This window comes from Aythya fuligula, chromosome 7, assembly GCF_009819795.1.
Source record: "Aythya fuligula isolate bAytFul2 chromosome 7, bAytFul2.pri, whole genome shotgun sequence".
NCBI lineage: Eukaryota > Metazoa > Chordata > Aves > Anseriformes > Anatidae > Aythya > Aythya fuligula.
This window is the reverse complement of record NC_045565.1, coordinates 31164345-31181467: the sequence shown is the minus strand read 5'-3', so window position 1 is coordinate 31181467 and position 17123 is coordinate 31164345. Positions and strand designations below refer to the sequence as shown.

The window sequence follows — 17123 nt, the reverse complement described above, 5'->3', positions numbered from 1 at the left end:
CAAATGAGCTGGCAAAGCATTAATTTAAAATACTTGACTCGTTAATGAGCGGTATATAGGATAATGGCTGCTTCTGTAAGGCCTTTCTGCCTCGGCTCTGCAGGCAGCTGTGTTTGCCCTGACCCGGTGGGCGCATGCCTGGCCCCAGTGCCGGGGGCTCTACATGGGGGTGGCTGTGTCTCAGGATGGCTGCTGGCATTTTGGTGAGCATGGGCACTCTGGGACAAATTAGCCCTTTATATTAGAAATATTTTTGTTTTTCCTTTGATTAAAAAAAAAAAAAAAAAAAAGGCACACATAAATCTGGAATAGTTTTTGAAACTATTTTTTTCACCTTCTGTTTTTCAGGTGAAGAAGGGCTTTCTCAGTGTCACGTTAAGATAATTCAAATTGTTCCAATGTTCATCTAAAAATACAGAAATACCTGACCCTTTTAAACCTAGCATGCTCAAAACAATTACAACACTGCTTTTTGTTTCATTTTTTAAAAGGCAATATACCTCTGGTTTAGACCACATTTAGGTAGAAAATTACTGTTTGTTTGTATTTTTTTTTGAAAGAGGCAGTCAGTTAGTGCTGAAATAATAATTCTGGAAATGCAGAGGCCTCTGTCTGCCTGGACAGCACAGCTTGTTTTGCAACTCTGCTTCTGACGTACCTGAAAAGTATTGCCCCTGCAGCTTCCCCATCAGGGAACCCCCATGCCAAAGCTCACAGCAGGGGCAGGAAGGGGGAAAGGGATGTGGTGCTCTCCCAACCTACTGCATTTAAGCCTGAGTCCATGAAAAATCCCGTTTATGATGGGTACACTGCAATATAATTGACCAAAACCCCCAGCCTCCGATGGAGGTTGCAATGCAACAATAAGCTGGTGGCAGAGCCTGCTGTCTGAGGGGTTTTGCGAGGTCGTGTTTCAGGAGGAAATACATTTCTTCTCCGGCCTGATGCAATCAGTTTACCGAGTGGCAAGTAGCTGTGGACACCTCACGTGCTGCTTTGCAAAGTGCTTGTGGATATCCTCGGATGAACGTTGCCAAAGATAAGATCTTAATTATGGAAACCTCAAGAGCAATTGAGAAAATAGCTCAACAGGGATGTCGGGGTGGTTTCCCCAGAGGAAGCAGGGCAACCCTGCAGACGTGCAGCACCATCACCACCTCCAGGGAGCTGTTCATCAAGGGACAGCCTGTCCTGGCATGGCCACTTGTAGATGCTAGCTTCTGCCTCACTGTCTTCTCCGTGCTTCCAGGTCCCCAGGCACTCTGCTGTAAAAACCTGTGAGCTGGGTCTCCAGTGAGCTCCTTCAGGAAGGGATTTTGGGTGAAGGATGATCCAGGAGGTGTTCACAGGCACTCTCTGAAACGTAAAGGGGCAACACGTGACCTCCTGAGGAGTTAACTGCTCCACAGCAGCTGCTGTCATATCTGAACGGACTGCCAGAAAAATCTGGAAATTGTCCATGACCAAGGAGGTATCAGTGAGCCACGCAACAAGTGTGGTCTTCGTGCCACATTCAGTCCTGAAGCCAAACTGAAGTAGTTCAAAGAAATATGAAGTTATGCTGTTTTACATCAAAGCTTTTCCCTAAAAGCTACTAATTTTCCCCAGACAAGAAGGCCTCAGAGACAGCTGGACTGACAGCAAGATTACCAGCTCCTGGCAGCTCCTTCTTAAATAAATCCTGTGGATCTCTACTCTGAGAGAAGCAGGGAACTCAAAACTTCAGACTGGAATTTACATCTTGTTCTTGATAAATTTGGATACAACTCTCCCAAAATAAGGTGGGAGACCTCCTAGAAATTGAGGTGTTGGACTAGAAATGAGGAAACCAAACTCATGGACATCAGTTCCTGCCCTATTGGATGGCAGGTGTGGAGCCATTCTTCTGCTTGCACACCCACAAGCATCTCTCAGCACTGTGTGGACTTTTCTTGGGGTGCATGATTTCCACACACTTGGATTTAGAAGAGACATTTTGCTGCCAGTTCCTGGAAGCAAAACAGGAGGTGTTGAATGTGCAACACTTATCATTATACCCTAACTAGGTCTGTCACACAGGCCGGGAGTTTGCCTCTTTTTTTCCTACCTCTCTTTTTGGTAAGCAATCTTTCCTTACATCTCAGTGCTTTCCCAGTTAAAGGACCGGTGTAAAACCCATGTACATAGGATTTACACCTCTGGTTTTCAATAGGCACTGACTGCTTGGCACTTCCTTAATGTGAGATTGTAAAATACCTAAAACAAGGACTGCTTTGGAAAGATAATGAGCACCTGAATTGCTCTTGAGAGCAGAGGTAATTGTGTGTTAATGCACACGTTCTGAGCCAAAAATCATGGCTCGGGAAGAAACTCAAGGCTGGGTTCAAAAGGTGCTTAAAAAGGAAGCTATCTCAAGCATTTGATATGACATCCAAAGGATTTACCTGGGTCAGAGCAACCTGATGAATTCACTTGAAAGTGAATCTCTCTGGAAGTATTCCTTCATCCTAGAGAAAGCAGGAGGGATCAGAAATGCCATTCTTCACAGAGAGTGTGATATTCAGCTCACGCAGTCCTATAAGCACACAGGAGAGGAAAAGAGGGTGATGGGCTCAGGCTTCTCTCCCCTGTACATCCACTATCTTTCCATACACAAACAGATGTGCTCACATAGATTCATCTGCAATGCAATTCTAAAATCAGTTATTTTCAGAACAGTGCATGGGACAAGAACCCCTGAAACTTGCATTTTCTTTAAAAGAATTTATATTGTTTTTAAAAATAAATATGCATTTTATTGCTCCCCAAATCACCTGATGATTCAGGCTCACCCCCAAATGTACCCATGTATGAGTTTTTCTTTTAATATTTTTAGGTGGTTTCCAAGCCTTCCAAGGACTTAAAATACATGTTAAAGAAAGCATTAAATTTAAAATCATTTAGGGAATGAATGAAGTTTAAGAGAATTTTAGGTATTCTGAATGTGTAGATCTGAATTTGCTTTAAAGATTTTCCAAGATATTTAGGTTACAGAGGTGATCTAATGCTTCCCTTAAATACTGCTCACGGGTTGATATGCATGGCTTTTGGAGGTTAATACCATGTTTCAACAGATTTTATTTTATTTTATTTTTTATTTTATTTTATTTTATTTGTCTCCCTTCTGCCCAGGATGTCTTTGTAAGACTTTTAGATAAGAGAAATCTTGACCTGGATTGTCTTTTTGGTTGAGTTGGTTTTTCTCAACTTCTAATTTACCTTTGCAACACCACCCAACAGTATGCTACTACACTCTGCAATGCCATCATAGCTCTACATCAGGGAGCTTTTCAAAAAATCACAAGAAGGTGGGCTGATGCCTCACTCCCAGGCATACAAAATGAGGTGATGCTTGGTACTGTAGCCTAGCGCAGCTGCACCTTTCCTCCTTGGAGCATCACACCACAGTTTTTCACAGCCAGCGTTCAGGTCCCCTTCTGCCTTGGAGTCGGAATGAGCCACAATGTGTCCCATTGGGGGTGGCAGACGCTGATCCTATTCCTTCTCCTTGCTGGAAGTGCTCAGCAGCACCCAGTCCTTGCCTGCTGCAGGCTGAAATGGAGGTTTTTGCTTCAGGGTATGGAGCCCACACTTAGAGAAAAGTTATTATAAAGCAGTCTTCTCTGTGTATGCTGATCCCTCTGAAAGGCCTTCTCTGCTAATCTCAATAGGCCTAATTTCTTTAGGCATTCCAGGAGGATTTTGCATCTCAGTCTAGACACATTTCATCCCACTGTTTCGAGAGAGAAAGCCTTTTGAAACTGCCAGAGCTCCTTTGCTGCTCTGAAAGGCTCTGGTGCCTGCAAACGCGGTAGGTGAAGTCTTCCAGGCTCACCATTTGTCTGCATGTCTGCCACATGCTGGATGACCTGAGTTCTTAGGCTCTTTCTGCTTCTTGTTGATTAAAACATTCCCTATGAAAATAAATAAAAGGACAGGACCCTGAGCTCTAGCTCTGCCTCTGACGTACCGAGAAAGTGCCCTCATCTCTGTTTGCTGCAAATATTATTTGTATTGTACAAATGAGTCACATAGCATCTATGCAGTGTATATAGTGTTAGCAAGAGTACAGACTAAAAGACGATGTTTTCTGTGTCCTTGAATGAATTCCTCTATTCCAGGATCAGTCTTTTAGGGTATAAATACCTTCTGCTGGGATTTCAGAGCATGCCCCATCCTTGACAGCCAAAGGCATAAGACAGAATCAGACCCAATTTTTATTTTTATATTTTTGGTCCCACTAGTGCTCACTTATGGCAGTACTTCTAAAGACAGAGCCTTTGTGGATCTAAGTAAGCTAGAGAGAGCTGCCTGGCCTTGGTGAGAAGTGCCAGCCAGCGAGGCTGGTCAGGTCACTGGGCTGTGTGTCATTTTGGGGTAACAAAGTCAGCAGCATCTTGGATGCAATGGCAACGCAGTGTGCTTTGTTATTCTCTTACCTTTGCATGCAGCTCTCCTGAAAAATGTCACAAAGTGTGACTCATCACATCTGCATGAAGTTATGAAAAAAGTAAGCCTTGTTAACCTGCTGTTTGAAAACCAGAACACTTTTATCAGTTCATATAATTGCTAACCCCTTATTCACTGTTCAACACTGAAGGGTTCTTTGCCTCCTAAGATCCCACTAATTGCTGACAGATTTGATTTCTCCGTGACAGCAGGAGTCCTGTTTCTGGCCTTTACATCAAGTAATTGCTTTATTTTTCTCCCTCTGCTCTGAAAAACGGAATTCCCTTCTCCCCTGCTTGAACCTCTGTAATGACTTCTTTCTATGTTATTAAATCCTTGCCATTTAAATCACATTTAGAGATGTTTTGAATAACTGATTCCAATTACTAAGGCTCTTACTAAGGAGCAGCTGAAAATGCAAGTCATTACTTGCCCACAGACAAGCAGCTACACCTTGCAGCAAAGTCTCTGGTGGACTGTATTTTATTTCTACTCAGTAAGGTGCAATTTATACTCACAGGAGGCGGGTGTTCAACAAATATACAGCTGCTGGAGTTCTCATGGCTCGTCACTTGTGCAAAATGGAGGCCTGGTTTTATATTTATTTTATAAATAGTGCCAATCCTTAAAGAAATCCTCCTGTCCTTCCTGCAGTGGCTTGGGAAGCTTGGAACAACAGTGGAGATGAGCAGCTGACCGGGGAATGACCCACGCAAGGTTTCTATCCAGAGATCTAATAAAAAAGCATGGCAGGGGAAAAGGAAACAGGACTGCGGGTTGTGCATTCCTTCCGTGAGACACGATCAGCTTCTGTTGTTCTTAGCATTGTTTTTTACACAGGTCACGATTCCTTGAATTGACTGAGAACTTCCCAGCAATAACAGTTTAGTTCAGTTATTAATCATACTTGTAATCATTAGTGCCTTTGTAGAAAAAGCTATGTGCCAGGAGATGATTATTTGACAAATTACTGCAGGGACTCTGCATAATAGCTTTGCTGATACAATCAGCATTGAGCCATTGCTTGAAAAAAATAATAAGAAAACAAAACAGCAAAACACGTATGAAGCAACTTTCAAACTGTTTATGAAACACCCTGTAAATGAAAGGAGACTGACTTTTGCATGCAGTTATTTTCACAAATACAGGCTTGGTTCGTTTTCATATGCAGGCGCTACTGTGGCACATGGAAGCAGCTAATAAATGAAGATAACTCACAATAACTGAGGAATGTGCAGCTGTCTCTAATTCTAGGAGTGTGGATGCTGCAGACTTGACTCAGGCTGAATCTGCACTGGAAGCTGCTGCACGATGCACTGGGAAGGCTGCAGCCTGTGGGCAGCTCCCATTTTCTTCTGATGTGGGCTGAACTGGGGCACTGGAATCCGTACAAGAAACACATAATCACTTCTGTATTCATACATTAACTTTCCGGTACTTCCTTCAGTCTAGCCTTGATAATTAGCCCTGCTAATATACACAAAGGCCCTGCTTTACTTTTGACCAGCGGACTAAAACTACCACCAAGTGGAATAAAAGGTATGCTGATAAAAGCACAGCCTGACCACTAAACTCGCATCAGTGGTCAGGACTTCTGCCAGCACAGCTCTACAGCAATTCGAGCTCTCCTTTTTCCAGCCCTGACACCACAGAAACCAGCACAAGCCCTCAGTTTTTACACCCTAGGGCTGCACATGGTCCACATAACAAAATTCACCTCACAATATGCAATGGTGGTTTTCATGAAATGCTATTTTGCTTAATAAGCAGATGCATTCATGCCTTAATAGTTTTATTGTATATGTTCGTTCTTTTATTGTATTTGTTCTGGAAAGTTATTTAATGCCAGGTAAGGTGTTCCTATATTTTGCTTGGAAGCACACTGTGCATTTTCAGGTTGCCTAAAAGTGTGAGCAGACGGGTATCTGTACATCTCCTTACATGCACTGCTCTCTTTTCCATGTGCTAATAGATAACTATTCATTAAGGTCCAGCCTTACCTTCACTGAAATAAATGAGCATTTTCCCATTGACTTCACTAGGTAAAGATATGGATCCAGAACCCAACTGCTTATATTAACAGTGCCCCAATGATATCATTCCATGCATACAAAATCATAGTTAATGAGCACACTAAAGAAAGTGAATTCATTTGGTATTCAGAGATAACCTTCTTAAATGTGTAAGGTAAAATAAAAATCAATTTTTTATAAGTGCTAGAGAATTGTTTTCTGTTCTTTAGTGTGAATGTTGTTCACAGCTTTCCCTTCCTATGCATGAAAAAAGAATATTGAAACTACCTGCTGTATTGTTGTTGTTTTTTAAACCTAATATCAAGAACGTACTAGTTGTGATGACATATTTTTTTCTCTGAGCACACACCAATGTACCTTGCAAGTTGGATTTGGTTGTTACTGGTTGCTTGTTTGGCAGGCTGGGCCATGGGCTGAGGATGGGGCTCACCTACACAGCACAGGCTGAGGGAGAAAGGCTGGCTCAGGGCTGAGTGCCCCGCTCGGCATGTCTTTTAATTAACCCCACTACTTGCTTTAACTAGAGATGCTTAAGAGAATAACCCCTGAGTTTAGATCTGCTCTTTCTGAAGGGGTGGTGGCATCTGAAGGGCTTTTAGTCATTTCCCCCCCCAAAAATGATGAGCCAGCATTGCCAGAGAGTGGATGCATTTCATGTACACTGTTGACGTGGGAAATAGCCAGCAACAGAATGACCCTTTCTTGCCCATCCTGCACAAGTCCTGGGCTGGAAAGCAGTGCCGGAGACAGGATCTGAGCTGGCAGCCCTGCCCACCCCATCCTTGCTTCCCTGCCACTGGCACCAGTTGGGTGCCTGCACCTTGGGACACCTGCAATTAGCCCCAGCAGGGCAGGCTTTCCACTGTGGTTAGGAAAGAACAGCACCATTTTCAAAAGAGCTAGGATGTCAAACTTCACATTTGAAAGTCTCCCCAGGAATCCCATCTATCTGCCTTCTTAGTCACTTTGAAGGTTGGTGATTAAATCCATACTTACAGTGTGATTCTCCCACACACGGGGAGCGCTGGGAGCTTTGTCATCACCACTAATGGGGACGGGGCTGTGAGGAATGAAATGTGCAAGGAGTATGCGAGGGGAAAAAATAGGCTTGAAGTCATCAAATGAACAGAGCCAGAGGAGTTTTTAATTTTTGCTCATGCTTTAATTACTGAAAATGATAGAAGCTCTTTGCCATTTTTTTTTTTAAACGATTAAGTTTAAAACTGTTTGGGGTTGTTTGTTTGTTTCTTTTGGGAACGACTTCCAGCAACCACGAGATATAAATCAAGCCCTGGTTTTGCTTTTCTTTTTCTACTGCAGCCGCAGCTTAAACAACCAAACAGCGGGGCAGCTTCGCAGCAGCCCGAAGTCATACTGAGAGCTCTGCAAAGGATGGCGCGGGGCCACGGCCCTGCTCAGCCTGGGGCAGGCCGCATCCCGCTGTGCTGCCATGGCGTGGGCAGGTCCCCTGTGATGGGGCGAGCTCGTAATGGACTCCTCTTTGGGGTTCCTCATCCCCCCCTGCTCTCTCCTCGGGACCCTTTTCTCCTTGGATTGCAAAGGAGCGGCACTGGAAGTTGGAGGATAGCCTGTGTTTTGTGGTTATTTAGGGTAAAATTCTCACTGAATTCTCACTTCACAGGCCTGCCTGCATTCTCCCTTGGTGCTTCAGTTTTCTGTTTGTAAAATACAAATAGTAGCTCTTCTGCGTCCTCCAGGCATACTGTGAGGATAAATGTATTAAAGATGTGCAGTAGTCAGAGTCCACATCGGGGCAAGGAGTCTTAGGGAAGATAAATATGCCTGTAGACACCAAGTAGTTTCTTTCTTTGATGCTTTAATGCTTTTATGGTCAATAAAGAAACCTTGAGTTGTACAAAGGCTGTCTGGCAGTTCTAATATTAGCATCCACGCCGTAGCTGCTCCTCACGGGCAATGCGTGTTTACATCTCTGTGTGGTGCTGATGCTGCTGATAGAGTTTTTACGTCTGATAAACCGAGCCGCTATAAACTCGGTTTGTGCCTGTCAGTGAACTGGCTTGTGAAAATGAAGCAAGACACGGCTCAGTCACATGAGAGTGTGAGGGGAGGAAAAAGACGGCAACATTTCTGCAAAGTGAAAAGATGCAGAAGTTGTTTCTTCACAGGAAGTGACTCTGGGAAAACCATTATAAAGTGGTAAAGGAACAAGTATCATTTAGCAGAGGTGCTGGTGGACAATTGTGTTTCCCTCAGTGTTGGTGTAAGCAGGCTGAGAGCCTGTTGTTACCGGCCGATGACATCGCTGCCCTGAGGAGCGGAGCAGCAGGCAGAGAGCAGAGGTGGTGCTCAGCACCATGCAACAAGTGCTTGTGCAGGGCTCTGGGAAGGTCAGTGCCAGCAGCCATCCACACCAGGACATATCCCTCCTCACCAGCCCTGTTCCACTTCTTGCTACTTACCCACGCAGCTGCCTCAGAGCAGGGTTGGGTTTTATTATTATTATTTTTTATTTCCTGGAACATTCGTCTAAATCACATTTGCAGATATTTCAGATTTTTCATCCACGTGACACCTGAGCTTTATTTACTTTTGAAATAAGTCATCTCATTAACAGAATTCATTATCCATTATTACTGTCATGTCACTCCGGCAATAAAAGGCATGACTGTAGAAGTATTCAGTGGCTTAGCTGGTAGCATAGTGAGCTATTGTGCTGCAGACCTGCATTCACGCCGTACGTTGGTATGCCAAGGCTGGCAGGGACTGGGAGCATCAATGAGGTAATAGTCTTAATCTCCGAGGGGAGGATTATGTTGTGCTGCGCTGCAAATGCCTCCTACCGTCAGTTGGATAATACTTCAGATGGAGCTATAAATTGTTCAACAAATAAGCACAGGTTCTGGGAAGAGGCTAAAAAAATATATATAAAACCCGCCCTGCAACGTTCCACCATTATCTCCAGATAAGAGGTGGAAAAACTGTTCTTCTCCCTGCTAAACCATTATCGCTCTTTCTCTGTTTAATTTGCCAGCCACATTTAATGGCCAGCCACTCAAGAGTGAAGTGCGCCTGTAGTAGTTGGGGCTCTTCTTCACTGAGATGCTGTCTGCTTTTGTTGGTTGAACAAAAGCTGGTTGCAGATACATGTGGCATGAAGTGAACGTGGCAGGGTGCCTCAGCTCTGCAAGAGCTCCTCCTGGCCTGACCTGAGCTCCCTGCTCCATGGAGCACCGAGGGGAAGGGGCTCCTGAAGCCCTGGCTCAATAAACACTCCTCAGCACCCGCAGCCAGCTTCCTGGTGAGGACTTCAACTCAACACCTTGTGAAGGAGGTTTTGTTCCCTTCTCTACCTTCCTAGCAAGGATCAAAGCTGAAGGCAGGGATTGCTGCTTCTCCGTTTTACGCTGGGTATCACCCATCAACAAGGTGCTGCATTTATACTGAGCTGGAAGTCAGCAGCCACCGTGCTTTACACCACTTTCCTGCTCAGGACAGCGGTTAACGATCATTACCGCACATGGCATGAGGAAGCTCATAAATTCTCCATTTCATACTTTATAGACCTGATACTTAGTTCCCCTTTTCTGGACCAGGAGGACATGAGGCATTCAGCTGAGGCAGATGCATGAATGTCCTTGCTTTTTTTTTTTTTTTTTTTTTTTTTTTTTTTTTTTTTTTTTTTTTTTGTGTTTGCTTCCTGCTCTGCTGCAGGAAAGAAAGAGAAAGAAAGCAAATGAGACATCTCATTTACAAGAAAAAATAAAAATAAAAAATAAAAATAAAAAAGGCAAATGCTTTGCTACAAGAAAGTGTACTTTCCATGAAATCTTTCATGTTAGGATGCCAAATCTGAATAAACGAAGGATTAGTATGGGATAAATATTTAAAAAGCACGACCTGTGTTGGGATTAACTTTGACCAGTGACTCCTGGAAGATGTTTTTCCATTGCAAGACAGCAAAGAGAGGAAAAGGCATTTAGTGGCTAAAACCTGATCAGAGATTTGCTCTCAAACACATTGACTTTCACAGGTAACGCTGATTTGCATGACCCTAGCACTTGTCCATACCGTTATCGTGTTCTTCCCAATACTAGATCTTATACTTGATCCTAAATTGTATCCAGCCACAGAGCAAATCAGTGGTGGACTTTGAGTGGGAAGCAACCTCATGGTTATTTCTGGAGTCTGGCTGTGAAGCTTTGTTTTGGACCAAGTTAACATTAATTTATATTTTCCCGAGTTACTACTCAAGAAACAGAACTGCACTTCCCTTTTGTGCCCAGCTGTAACCGAGGTATCTGTTCTTTGCCCAGACTATGTCTCCCACAATGCAAGGAGAACTTTCTTTCTCTCCATACAAAATACCTTTCTTTGATTAAAGATGTCCAAAGAAGCATTTTCCTGACCCTGGGGATCAATAAATCTTGAAGCATTTTGTTCCATGGAATGTTTCTACACTTGCAAACAATGTCCTGTTTGGGGATTATAGCGATTCCTGGAGCATCAAACTTGCCCATCAGATTGAAATTCCTTCCAAAATTTTATCTAAGCTCCAACTTGCTCAGCTTTGAGAAATGGGAAGAGAGACCTCTTTCGAGCAAACTCTTAGCAACATGTAATTTTAAAAATGAGTGAATTGTGGCTCTGACTCCGTTCCCAGTCATGCAAATGGAGACATTAAGTAATTCCACTGATATGAGCAGTCTTTGCTACGGGTAGAACCACAATAAGCTAGAGGAGAACGAAGCACACAACGTAGTTCAGGGTATAATGAAAGAGCTTTGTCATCTGGCAGTGGAACAAATGTAAATCTTGGTACACTGGTTCAACTTCTGAATGTTGTGTCCGTTCTTCTTCAGGTAGTGTGCACAGTACTGCACAAAAAAGTAAGTAGCAATCACTTTTCCTTAAGTAAAGGTTGACCTATTCCTGAGTGCAAACTGATTTCATTGTTTCCGTGTCTTAATGTTTCTTTGCTTTCACTTTTCCCCCTTCGCCATAGAAATGCCTGATTTTGTTTGTTAGGAAGTAAATGGTTTTCATAGGGATTGCAAAGACTAGAAAAAAACTCAATTTCTTCTTAAACTCTTGGTCTGGAATTTTGCTTTAGTACCTACTCAACCAGTCATAGCAGCTTCTCATGATACAACTAAAAAACAAGTGTTTTCTTCAAAAGAAAGGTAAGAGAGCTTTCTAGAGTCAGCATTGCATGGTCTGGCCTTCACCTGAGTTGCATTCACATCAAATCTGACCTGAATTGTTTGTCTCTAGTTACCCATAATCAGGGGAAAGGAGATGGGAGAGAAGCATCGGCAAATAAAAAAAAATAAAAAAAAAAAAAAAAATAATAATAAAAAAGTACTTTACCAATGTTTCAACAAAATATGCAGTTTCCCAGTGCATCCCTACCATTTGGGTGGTTTTCAACAGGCTTTGGGAGTCCTTTTATCTTCCCGCTACTCTGATTTAAGATACAGTGTTACTTAAAACCCCTTAACAGTCAGCTAAATGTCAAAAGATGAGAAAATAAATTTCCATCAGGCTCTGCTTTTTATAAAAAAGGTATCAAATTAATAACTCGGTTTAAAGAAAAACAGAATGATCATGTTAAAATACTGCCAAATTTATAAACTTTGACAGTCCCACATACTGAGATGAACAGGGCAAATTTATTTAATAAGAAATAAAATACATTTTCTCCCTGCGTTCACTGAAATAAGAAGACACACACATCTGTCCCAAATTTCTTTTAAGGAACAGAATGGCTGCTAGTTACCGGAAAATAGTGCCTTTCTGCTGGATTACTTCAAGATAAATCTACAGCTTTGCTGTAGCAGTATCAGAATTCAAAATGTAATCAGTTCAAGTAGAATGAGATCAAACGTTTTTGTCCACATTAACTCCTTGATGTCACGACTCAGTACCTCACCATGAAAGATGGGTATGTGAAACACAAAAGTTTAGGCAGGTTCTTTCTGGGGCCTATGACATGGGTTGGTAGCTTCCCATAGGAACGTGTGGGCAGCACCACAGCTGGTTACAGTAGGACAGGAGGCACAGATTTACATGTTTTTAGAAAGATGCAATTCTTATCATTGGCAAGCCCTCACAGCCTCCTTGTCCAATACTTGTGCAGAGACTTAACACAACATTCTTGGATTAAAAAGAAATTGTTTCAGGTATACTTCAGAGTTAGTTTTTTGTTTGTTTGTTTGTTTGTTTGTTTTAGTTAGAATATTTACCAATTTGTAAAGGGTTTCAGAAAAGGGATGATCCTTCTATCAGCTGACCTTTCACCCCCAAACCGTGCAGAAAATGGGGAAAAAATGTTTTCACACAAAAGAAAAAATGGCACATTTTCAAGACTGAGAATACGGTAATCCTTCTCCATCACAACAGGTAGAAATATTACACAAAGAAAGTATTGCTACAACTCCAAAAGAAGGAATTTATCCAGTAACCCACATCAAAAGGAAAATCCTTGTTCAGGTACTTTTGGTCTCCTCCCAACCCAAAGACTTTTCTTCTGGATCTAAAGCCTTTGGTCTCCTCTGTTTACTCTGGGCTTGTCAGATGGCACCAAGTGAATACCAAGAAAAGCAAGGAGTTTCCATATTTATGAAGCTAGGACCAGATCATGCAATCCAACGTGGTGTATGAGCAATTGTTTTCATTTCTGTGCATTCCCTCTGTCAGGGAGAGCATATGCTGGCCCATATTTTGGGGACCTGAACTTTATAAAAATTTTAAAAACTGAAGGCAGCAAAAGCATGCCAATACCTCGCTACACCAGTGAACCTTCCTAATGAGAAGCAAGAAAGGGTTTAGTGGGGGTAAATAAGGGTCAGACAAAGGGACAAAGGTTCCCCATTAGCACTACCCAATGAAGTCCTGGTTTGTACACGGTGTGACACAGCTGCAGCTGCCCAGCAAGGCTGGGCTGTGTATGCCCTGGCACAGGCTCAGCTTGTGCTGGCCAGAGTGCTCTTTTCTGCTACAGCCTGAAACAGTTCTGCAAACAAGGCGACCAGTATGAGCAAAAATCACTTGATGCCAGTATAAGCTGTGTTTCCCTGAAAGCTTTTGCCAGTGTGAAGTGTTCTTAAAAACTGTAAAAATAAAAAAACCCACAATGTCACACCCTTGGTTGGCACTGCCATGTGTGCAGATGTTTTAAAGGTATATTTGGCCCAGGTTTGCTTTTGCTGGATAAGACTGCACCAATGTAATTGAAGAATGTTATGTTAATAATAAATGGCATGTTTATTAACGTATTTAACAATGTTAATACACTGGAAGCTGTCAGACTGGTGTTACCCTGAGTAAAGACCATAATAACAGTACGTGGTAACTCTAGGGGAAACTCAAACCTTTCTTCTCATGGAGGTGGAAAGTGCTGAAACTGAAAAATAAAGCAACATCTCTCCCACCTTTGTAAAGAGCAACTTTGAGGCAGGAAAACTTCATTAGGCAGGGTCTAGAATACAATACACTGAAAACGGGAAAGGAGAAAGAAATGAGCTTGTGCTGCAGCAGGTCAAGGTCTGTGGATTCCCAAAGGCTATCCCTTGCTAATGGAAGTGCTTTGCTCTCTATGAAACAGAGATGTTGTACATAATTGCCTGTTGAGAAGCATCTAAAGTGACTTGACCTGCCACAGTGAAATGAAGACTTCCATGAGAGAGTCCCAGAGGGAAAATTAGTGGCCCTGAACACACCTGGCTGGGACAAAACACATGTCCTCCAAGGAACAGGCAGGCCAGACTCTGCATCTGCCCAAGAAGTCTGAATACAAATCCTTGAGAACTAAAATTAAAAAGTAATTACCTGAACAAGGGTTGCAGAATCCATTACTTTGCAGATAGATAGGGTTTATTAGAAGGAGAGAATATCGGACTGATATGACAAGTATGACCTGCCATAACCCAACCGTACCACAGCCACATATAAAAATGCCCTATTTCATTCTGCAGAGCTGCCTGGTTTTTAGGGCATTGCTCGTGCTGGAGCACTAGCTAGTGCTGGAGCTTTGCTCTAATAGCTAACAAGTCCACTCCCAAGTGACCTCCTCCCATCTTCAGAGCTGGCTACAAACCAGCTGATGGAGGCTACAAACCAGGGAGACTGAACAGCTGTGGTTCAGGATGGAGCATCTGCCTCACTGTGTTTGCCAGCTGAGGTTTGGAGAGGAGAGGACTTAAATGTATTTTAGGACCACGTTTTTTCCCATTCAGCCAGCACTTTTTTTCCATAGTTGCGTGCAGGTTAGAAGGGCATTTGGACTCCAACCAGCAAAAGCTCATGAGCATTTCCAAGTCATGAGCTTGGAAGTCAGCAGGATTACTCACCTATTTGAGAGCAAGGTTTTGTAGGGAGAGGTAGTGCGTTTTATAAGGAAAGCTGATATCACTGGAAAAAAATGGACAAGCTTTCATGGAGACAAGTTCTACGTGTGAGCCCTGCCCCAGGCTTTCATTTTCTGGTGCAGATGAATGGCTGGGTTCACACCTCCTGCTGCTTTGGAGCACCTCGGGCCCTCTTTCCTTGCCTTCACAGGCACCTGGCCGCTGTGCCTGTTCCCACAGCATCGCCGCTGAGAGCCCAACTGCTCCCTGGATGTCTCCGTCTTTTTCTCCCAGGGCACCTGAGGCACATCCTGAATTACGTGTCTGTAATTCAAGGGGATTTAGGACACCTGATGTGTCATGTAATGTTACACAATTACATCCCAGATCCTGGCTTTCAACACCTAAAATCCAGCGAACCTGGATGAGGTGATTTCAGGCGGAGTTCCTTTGTGCTTCCATTAAATGATTCTTTGGACAACAATTAGCTGTAACATCAAGCAAACCTAAAACCCTGGCTCCGAATTCCCCATATTCTCCATACTCTAATCCACCCCCGCATAATCTGTTATATCACACAGCCTTTGGTGTAGGTGTGTAGCTCAGCTCTGATGACTGAACGCTATTATGTGAACACCCACGTGCTGCTTGCAGACGGAGCAGCGCTGCCATGCCTACTGCTGCGCAGAAGTCAACCTTGAGCATCCTTACCCAAAATCCCTTCACCCCATTGGTGCTCTGCACTTTAGTACCAGCACCAGAGAAGTGGCTCTGCTCCCTGCCCTCAGTCTGCTTCAGCTCACTGGAAAACGAGTGGGGTGAGCACATCTGATGTTGTCTGAACAGCGGGCTCCCAGAAGGACAGGTGAGAGTGTTCTGTGCTTCCAGGTATGCACAGCCACAAGCTGGTGGTTTGTCTTTGAGGTGAGATGAGCAAGAGGAGAAGAGGATGTGGGATGAGGATTTCAATTCATTGCATTTCCCCCCAATATTCCCTGAATTTGATGTACAAAGTTGTCATGTAGTTCAGCTCCTGTCAGGGAGACTTAAACTCTATTAGGAGTTACATTGGCAAGATAACTGCTCTTGCAATATATACACACGAGAATCTTCCTATTTCTTATATTCAAGAGAAAACCAGGCTTTTTACTTGCATGGAGCACAAAATCTTAGTTTCTTCTTCCCTCAATATATTTCACTTACACTAGAACTGTAACTCCGAAACCAAATGCCTCCTTATACCCACTTATATTTGTCAGCCTTCACAATATGTGCCAAATGCCAAGTTCCTGAAAAACAAAAGACTGGTGAACAACTCCTGCCTGCCATGAAAAGATGTTGTGCTGTAGAAACATAATGGGAAGTTTGTGGAATATTATTAAAAAAAAAAAAAAAAAAAAGGCAAAAAAAAACCACAAAACCTCCACACACCCAAATATGAATCAAGGGAACAAACTGGCCAGAAGCCTTGTATGCTTACATAAATGTGCATTATTAGTAAGAAACTATGTACTAAGGAAGATTCAATCCCTATCAGGGTGCACTTCAAGAAACAGGAAAGTAGCAAAAACGAGTTTAGCAAAAGCAATGGTAACAGCACACAAGACAATGACAATGCATTCCATAATGGTATTTGTCCGAAAGAAACCCTTCTGGTTTTGAAATTTATTTAAAATTTGTTATAGCCATTATCTGATCATCACAAATCACATTAGCTGATTCCAAAAGCTGTTTCATCAGCGTAGAACTTTTTCATAGCACTGGGGCTGAACAGGTGCATACAAAGGTATAATTTGAATTTATGTCTTTATTAAATTCAGCTGAGGAGTAAAAAATACCATTTTATCACACATATTTTTCTAGGTGCTCATAATGGCAAAACTATTGTAAGCCACTCACATTGTTAAAACTTTGGGAGCTGACCAGGCTTGACAAACTGGCTCAAAGAGACCATCAAGGAAACATCTGCTGGCAAATTTCTATCAAGAATGACTCAAACCTCTGTATGAAAGGTAATTTCAGCATCTCTGGCCTAGCAAAGACCAAGTGGAACCAAAGCAGCCCAGCTCTTATTTAGGCAGTTCTTTGTTGGGCTGGCATGTTTTTGTCCACAGTTCCCCACACAAGCCTGACACTTTTTGACTGTGGCTGAAGTCCTGCATCGTGCCTTCACCCATGGACAGTTTGTCTGGGATGTCTGGACACAGAAATCTGTGCAGATGACTAAAAACTTTCTATTCAGACAACATTTCCCTGTTGCTGGAAATCTGGGTAGCTACTAGTCCCTTTCCTTCCT

At 42.9% G+C, this 17123-nt stretch overlaps 1 long non-coding RNA gene across 1 annotated transcript; it reads right to left on the bottom strand.

Moving 5' to 3' along the window:
- Positions 1-1218: 1218 nt before the first annotated feature.
- Positions 1219-5746, bottom strand: LOC116491575. The gene is made up of 3 exons (XR_004253495.1): positions 5686-5746; positions 2424-2554; positions 1219-1356 (listed from the first exon to the last, which is right to left on the bottom strand). It is a non-coding gene; the product is annotated as an uncharacterized LOC116491575 (long non-coding RNA).
- Positions 5747-17123: the final 11377 nt, after the last annotated feature.